This window comes from Callospermophilus lateralis, chromosome Y (genome assembly GCF_048772815.1).
Source record: "Callospermophilus lateralis isolate mCalLat2 chromosome Y, mCalLat2.hap1, whole genome shotgun sequence".
Taxonomy (NCBI): Eukaryota; Metazoa; Chordata; class Mammalia; order Rodentia; family Sciuridae; genus Callospermophilus; species Callospermophilus lateralis.
The window spans coordinates 917,775-923,966 of NC_135326.1; the positions used below are offsets into that span (position 1 = coordinate 917,775).

General features: G+C 40.1%; 1 pseudogene; it reads left to right on the plus strand.

Annotated features, from left to right (window-relative positions):
- The first annotated feature begins 572 nt into the window (after positions 1-572).
- Positions 573-1,897, plus strand: LOC143639817 (transcription factor AP-2 gamma pseudogene; annotated as a pseudogene).
- Positions 1,898-6,192: the final 4,295 nt, after the last annotated feature.

Genomic DNA, 6,192 nt, shown 5'->3' on the forward strand with positions numbered 1-6,192 from the left:
AGAGTTTTTATATTGATCCCCATAAACACTTGCATCATTTTGTAGGATGCACCCTTAGAAGCCAGTATATTTTGTTACCATTTGATATTCTCTTGTTTTGTAAGTATAGCTAGTGTTCCCATATAGCATTAGTTTTTGAATATTGAGCTAATATCTAAGAGATCATTTTTTTAAATTTTATATCTATGAAGTCACATCATCTGAAAGTTCTAACTTTTGCTTTTTCTTTCCAGTTAACATGGTATTCATTTTTAAATTTTCTTCTGTTTACTGATAGGACTTTTGGTACAATGATAACAGAACCAGTGATATCAATGAGTTCTTTTCCTGATTTTAAAGAAAATGCTTCTAATATGTCCCTATTGAGTCATGTGGTAGTACCAATTTTCAGCAGTTAGCAATAGCCAACCATTAACTTTTAATGAGTTTTACAAATTAGTGTTAAACTATAGTCATTATTTAAAATTAAATTATAACTTCAACATTTGGGGCTGAGCATGTTCTGCACAGTGTTTCCTGCTAGCTGACTTACCTCTGAAACACAGGCTTGGACTTATCTGGCTTGGGGCCAGATGTCGTGAGAGGTTGATTCTGAATGCCCTGGGAACCCAGAGCCCAGATGTTCTTGCAGGGCTCTGAGGAATCATCTGCGCCCCCACCTGTGCATCTCCCATCTACAGATATCTACAGATATCTGCCTGGCTGCTGTCCCACACTAGAGTCCCTGAATACCAGTCACTACCCTACTTTCCACCATCCTACCAGCAGTTGGCTTACGCTCAGTTGGTGGATCTCTACTCACATCTTAGCGAAGCCTATGCTGCAGCCATTAGCCCCCTGCACCAGCCTGTGGCCACCAGCAGCCAGCAACATTCCTGGCCTGGCCACCATAGCAAGGAAGAGACCACCATCCCTATGACCTAGGGTAACTGGCTGGCCTGCTTCCCCAACCCTCTAGGGTACAGGGAGGTGCTGTGGGTGCCCTCGGGGATGCTTATAGCTACTCAGACCTACTGTTACCCCACAGCATGCCCTGGACACTGCAGGCCTGACAAAGAACCTGGGGCTACATGACATGACTCACCAGATGGAAGAGGTGCAGAATGTCAACCCACACCTGCTTGGGCCTGATCAGTCTGTAGTCTGCAAAAGTCCCATTTTCCATGGCCAAGAAACCCCTGTCAGAAAGACTGGGTTGTATCCCTGATGAAACCCATGAAGTCTCCTGCTCGGTTCTGAGAAGACTGTCTCTCTTCAGCTCCACGTCCAAATATAAGTTACTGTGGCTGAAGTGCAGAGGCAATTGTCACCTTAATGCCTAAATGCCTCACTGCTGGAAGGTGTTCTCAGGAGAGCAAAGTCCAAATATGGCTGATTGTTGTGGGAAAAGTTGGACGAGACTGGGCTGAATCTTCCAGCTGGAAGATGGAAAGCTGCTCTTATGACCTATTGACATCCTTGGTGGAAAAAAAAGCTGTTCACTTGGCTTTTTACTTTGCATATGGCTGTAAACTTAAGTTTCCTAGTAAACCAGTGGCCAAATATTTAAACAGGCCTCACCTAGGAGGGTAAACCAAGATGGTAACAAGGAAGAGTAATGTTTTGGGTGGCTCAGCAAGTGTGTAAACAACTCACAAACCCCCTCAATTAAGACCAAACACCCAATGGCAACAATAGGCCCTCCCAGTTCTTAGACACCTACGAACACAACCACTTGTCTCATTTTAGCCTGATTACCCATGACTTCAGCAGGCAGGTGATCTGCATCCCTGTGTCTGGGGTGCATAACTCCATCAAAGAAGCCCTGATTGTTATAGACAAATCCTATATGAACCCCGGAGACCAGAGTCCAGCAGATTCTAATAAAACCCTGGAGAAAATGGAGAAGCACAGGTAGTAAAATGGAGGTGAGCACAGGGTGAGAAGAAAAAGGATGGAGAAATCCATCTCCACTGGGACAGACTGTAGGCACTCTTGCTGGAGGAGGAGTTTCCAACCTGTCTTACCCAAATATCCGAAGTCCTCTGTCACTTGAGGCATGCAGGATCTTGGCCTGGCCTCCAGGATCCCTGCAGCTTCTCAAGCACTGCAGTGTCTGTCCTTGAATACATGATCCCAAGGTGACAAGTATGGTTTTTGTTTTGTTTTTACTTGTTCAGCATTTATTTTTTTGGAATCCCATCTCTCCTTCCTCTGAAAATAGTGCTACAGAGTTTTAGAACCTTCTCATAAGTTCCCTGCGGCAGACAAGAAATCATGTGCCTAGCTGTTAAAAGTTCAGATTGATGATATTCAGATTATTTAGCTACTTCAGTGATGGTGCCGTCCAGGAAGAGGCAAAGGTACCATGTGCTCTCCTGCCAGTGTGCAGGTTCTATGTTGATGCAAAAAATTGTAGAAACAATTCCTGTTGAAATTTCATTTTTCTTTTGTCTCTTTTTTCTTTATCTTTGAAAGTTAACTCTTTAAATGGGTGACTCTTTGGAATGACACGTTCCTGTAAGGAACTGAAAGTTTTGTTTGCATAATTATTTAAGATCTTTATTTTTCAAGTCAACTTGAAAACGGTGGGCACTAAGTGTCTGCTGCTGTCTTTCACCCCTCAAGCCCCTGTGATGGCTCTGTATTTTGAGAAACAGTGTGCTGAGTGTACAAAATTTATTTATGCATAGTTTAAAGGGATCTGTAAATACTGATGCACTTCTTACAATTTTTTGAGTAATAGGATTCTATTTTAATATTAACTTTAATGGTGGTGTGATAATTCATAACATGTATTTCAATTTTATTTATCTGTACACAGGATATGAAGAATTAAGAAGATACAGAGATTTGTTTCTTGTTTGGAAGATTCTGTTTAATTGGGGCTCTCTATTCAGAAAGCAATAACTTCACATCTTGTTCCTGTGAGGCTCATTCACTGTAAGGTGAATGTGTGTTATTTTTGATATGGATGAAATGGAGGTTTATAATTGAACACTCTGCATGTAAGTATTCCTGAAAGCAAAGTATGCATGTGATACCTGTATAATAAAAGTATTCTTGATAGAATCTGGGGAAAATTAGAAAATAAAAAGGTAAAATTAAATTATGAATATGTGAAACTAAACCAATCATATTATAAATACAGGTAATAAATGATCAAAACTCACCTTTTTTTACATTTTTGTGGTGTCTTGCTATTGTCCCTGCACTTCAGGCTGTTTATGTGTCTTCTGTGTCTGTGAGATGGAAGTGTTCCATGGTGAGTGATTGCATGCCTTCCAGTTTCATCACACTGAAGGCTTTGACTTGGCCATGATGGAAATAATAATAATAGGATAATGACATAGGCTGGAAACTATTGCATTTATTTTCTTTATTTGTCTGTTGTCAGGCATAGACTAATATACTTATGACCATGATTGTGCAAATTCTAAAGTCTTAATTAAAAAAGAAAAGAAAGAAGGAAGAAAGAGGAGAAAGGAGAGCTTCTCCCAGTGTGCTAACCTTCATATGTTTCTTTTCTCTGCAGACATCTGTGATGCTCTACTGGCCTCTTCCTTGCTCTGGGTGTCCTTCAGAAGATCTTCAGAGCTGTCCAGGAGCCATGGCCTTGGCTTTGTGAGTCTAAATCAGAGAGATAATGAGTCAGCTGTTATCTCTGCTCCTTCCTCAGAGCTTGCATCTTTATTTAAGTTCCTGTAACTCAAAAATTAATTATTTTCATTTTAACAAAATTGAAAAAAATGGATTTTTCGTGTTATCTTTCTTTTTCTTTTTATTTTTTTAATTTTCTTTGGATAAATTTCTTTCTTATTGGTTGCCCAGTAAATACTCAAAAAGGAAATTAAGTCAGAATGGAATTATTTGAGTTATTCATTATTTCCAATTATACCAAATCTTTTTAGTATGACAATAGACAATGAAAAGGTTACTATTTTGGTGAGCTGATCATGAAAAACTGAAATATATCAATAAGTAAATGAGCCAACAGCCACTGGGATTAGTCAGCAGGCCACCACACAGTATCTCAGTGATGGAAAGAGTCCAGGGTTGCCTGATGGGTAATGAGCAACATTCTGGGACATCATATGAGATGAAGCCAGGGGAAGGATGTGCTGATAGAAGGGATTACTTCCCACATTGCCACAATCTTGCTGGGCACAATTCAAGTGCCACTTGTCAAAAGAAATGAACTTTATTTTTAGAAAACACACACACCAAACCACACAGCTCCTCAGAAAAAAACTTCAGAGCCCAACTGCCACCACCAGCATCCCACAAGCCTCTCAAACTCCCCCACTCCTTCTGCCATTGAGGCTGATTAGCTGGGTCACATGGGCAGAGCCAAATAAGTCCCACAATGAACAGCTCCGTGGTCTGAAAGGATGAGGAAACAGCCCAATGAGCATCACTGCAGAGAAGCCAATCATTTGGCAGCTAGAAGTTTGCTGGGGCCACTGTGAGCCAGCCATCAGCTGGCAGCTGGAAGTATGCTGGCTGCTGAACGTTTGCTGGCAGCTGTAAGTTTGCAGGGGCCCCTTTCGTCTGTGGCTCTCAACATCTTTCCCTCTCTGTTTAAACAAAAAGCATGTGGCTTAGGGACCATGCCTGCCTTAGGTTGTTCAATACTACATATGGTTCTTACACATCATCGGAAGAGCTGACCTCAAGGCGTCAGCCTCCTGGCTTAGGTTCGTACAATTGCAATTGTATCTTACCCGTCATTGACTACCAGTCCAATACACAGCCACACCCGTGGATAGGTCTTTGTACCAGCAGGGGGGTGACGTTCTTTGCCTCACCTCTGTTGGCCCCCAAATTTTAGCTGAAAGACCATCACAAGCAGAAGGGAGGAGGATTCATCAAGCCAATTGATGGCTCCTTTTGGAAAAACTGATGGTGTCATCGATGACACCATCAGCAAAAATACCCCAACACTACCACAAGTTGCTGCACCAACAGATAGTTCACAATGTATACAAGTGAGTTCACAACAGATACAAGTGAAACATACTCCAGGCAAGTTTGTCAAGCAGTTCAGTGATGGCTATTGCAGAAGGTGTAGATTGGTTTTATCTTTGTCTTCACCATCACTGGAATGAAGATAGGAATTCTGGAAATAATGGTTAAAGAAAAAAGTTACATAACATTTCAGAAAGCACTAAAATAAAACTATTTTCTGAACAATTTACATTATCTTGAACAGAATTATTAAATATAATGGAAAGGAAAGGTGAAAGTAAAAAAAACAGATTTGTTAACCTTTTTTTCTTCACATATTAAAACAATCCTCAACAGCTGTATACCCAATTTAAATTAAACCATTTAAATCACGTGAATAAAAAATAAATAATTGGATCCATTTTTTGATGACCTCAAAAAACAAAACAGAACTTCATTATGTGGGAAAGGGTAATAAAAAAATGGATCTTAAAAAAAGCATCCTGGTTCTGTCACAGATTTAAGAATAGCCAAACTGGAGATTTGGATATCAGTTGTTATGGATTTGAGCCAAATCATCCTCATTTTGGTCTGTAGAAATCGCTTTAGTTAATCTTTCTGGAATCCAAATCGGCTGCTGTTCTCCCTGTGTAAACATATGAACAGACCCCCGATAACAGACAATCACTAGTTCAGGCCCTTAGTTAATGTCTCTAGAATTCCAATCTGCTGATGTTCTTCCTGTGGAAACACAAAAACAGACCGCCAACTCCAGACAATTCCTGGGTCAGGACTTTTCCATTGTCCTGTTAGAATATCCTTTCAAAGTACCTTGGGCTTATGTACATTTTCTGAACACATATGCCTTTTCACAGAACTAAGCCCTGATAACTCCAAATTTAAAAAGTTTAGAGTATAAAGGGTTATTTTAAGTTTATCTTTGGGGAATATACACCCCTTCCCAATTCCCTCTTTTTGTTATAGTTTGATGAGCTCTTTCAACTATGCCTGTGGATTGTATGGGATTCCTGTTATATGAGTAATGCCAACTCATGAGCAAAATTGTTTAAAAGAGGTAGAAAGATAACCAGGGGCATTATCTGTTTTTAACTGTTTTGAAATGCCCACAGTGGCAGAATTTTGTAAGCAATGAGCTTTAATATATTTAGTTTTTTCTCTGGCATGAGGGGAGCCCATCAAAAATCTGAAAAAAGTATCAACTGCAACATGAAAATATTTTAAATTTCCAAATTCTGGCAAGTGTGT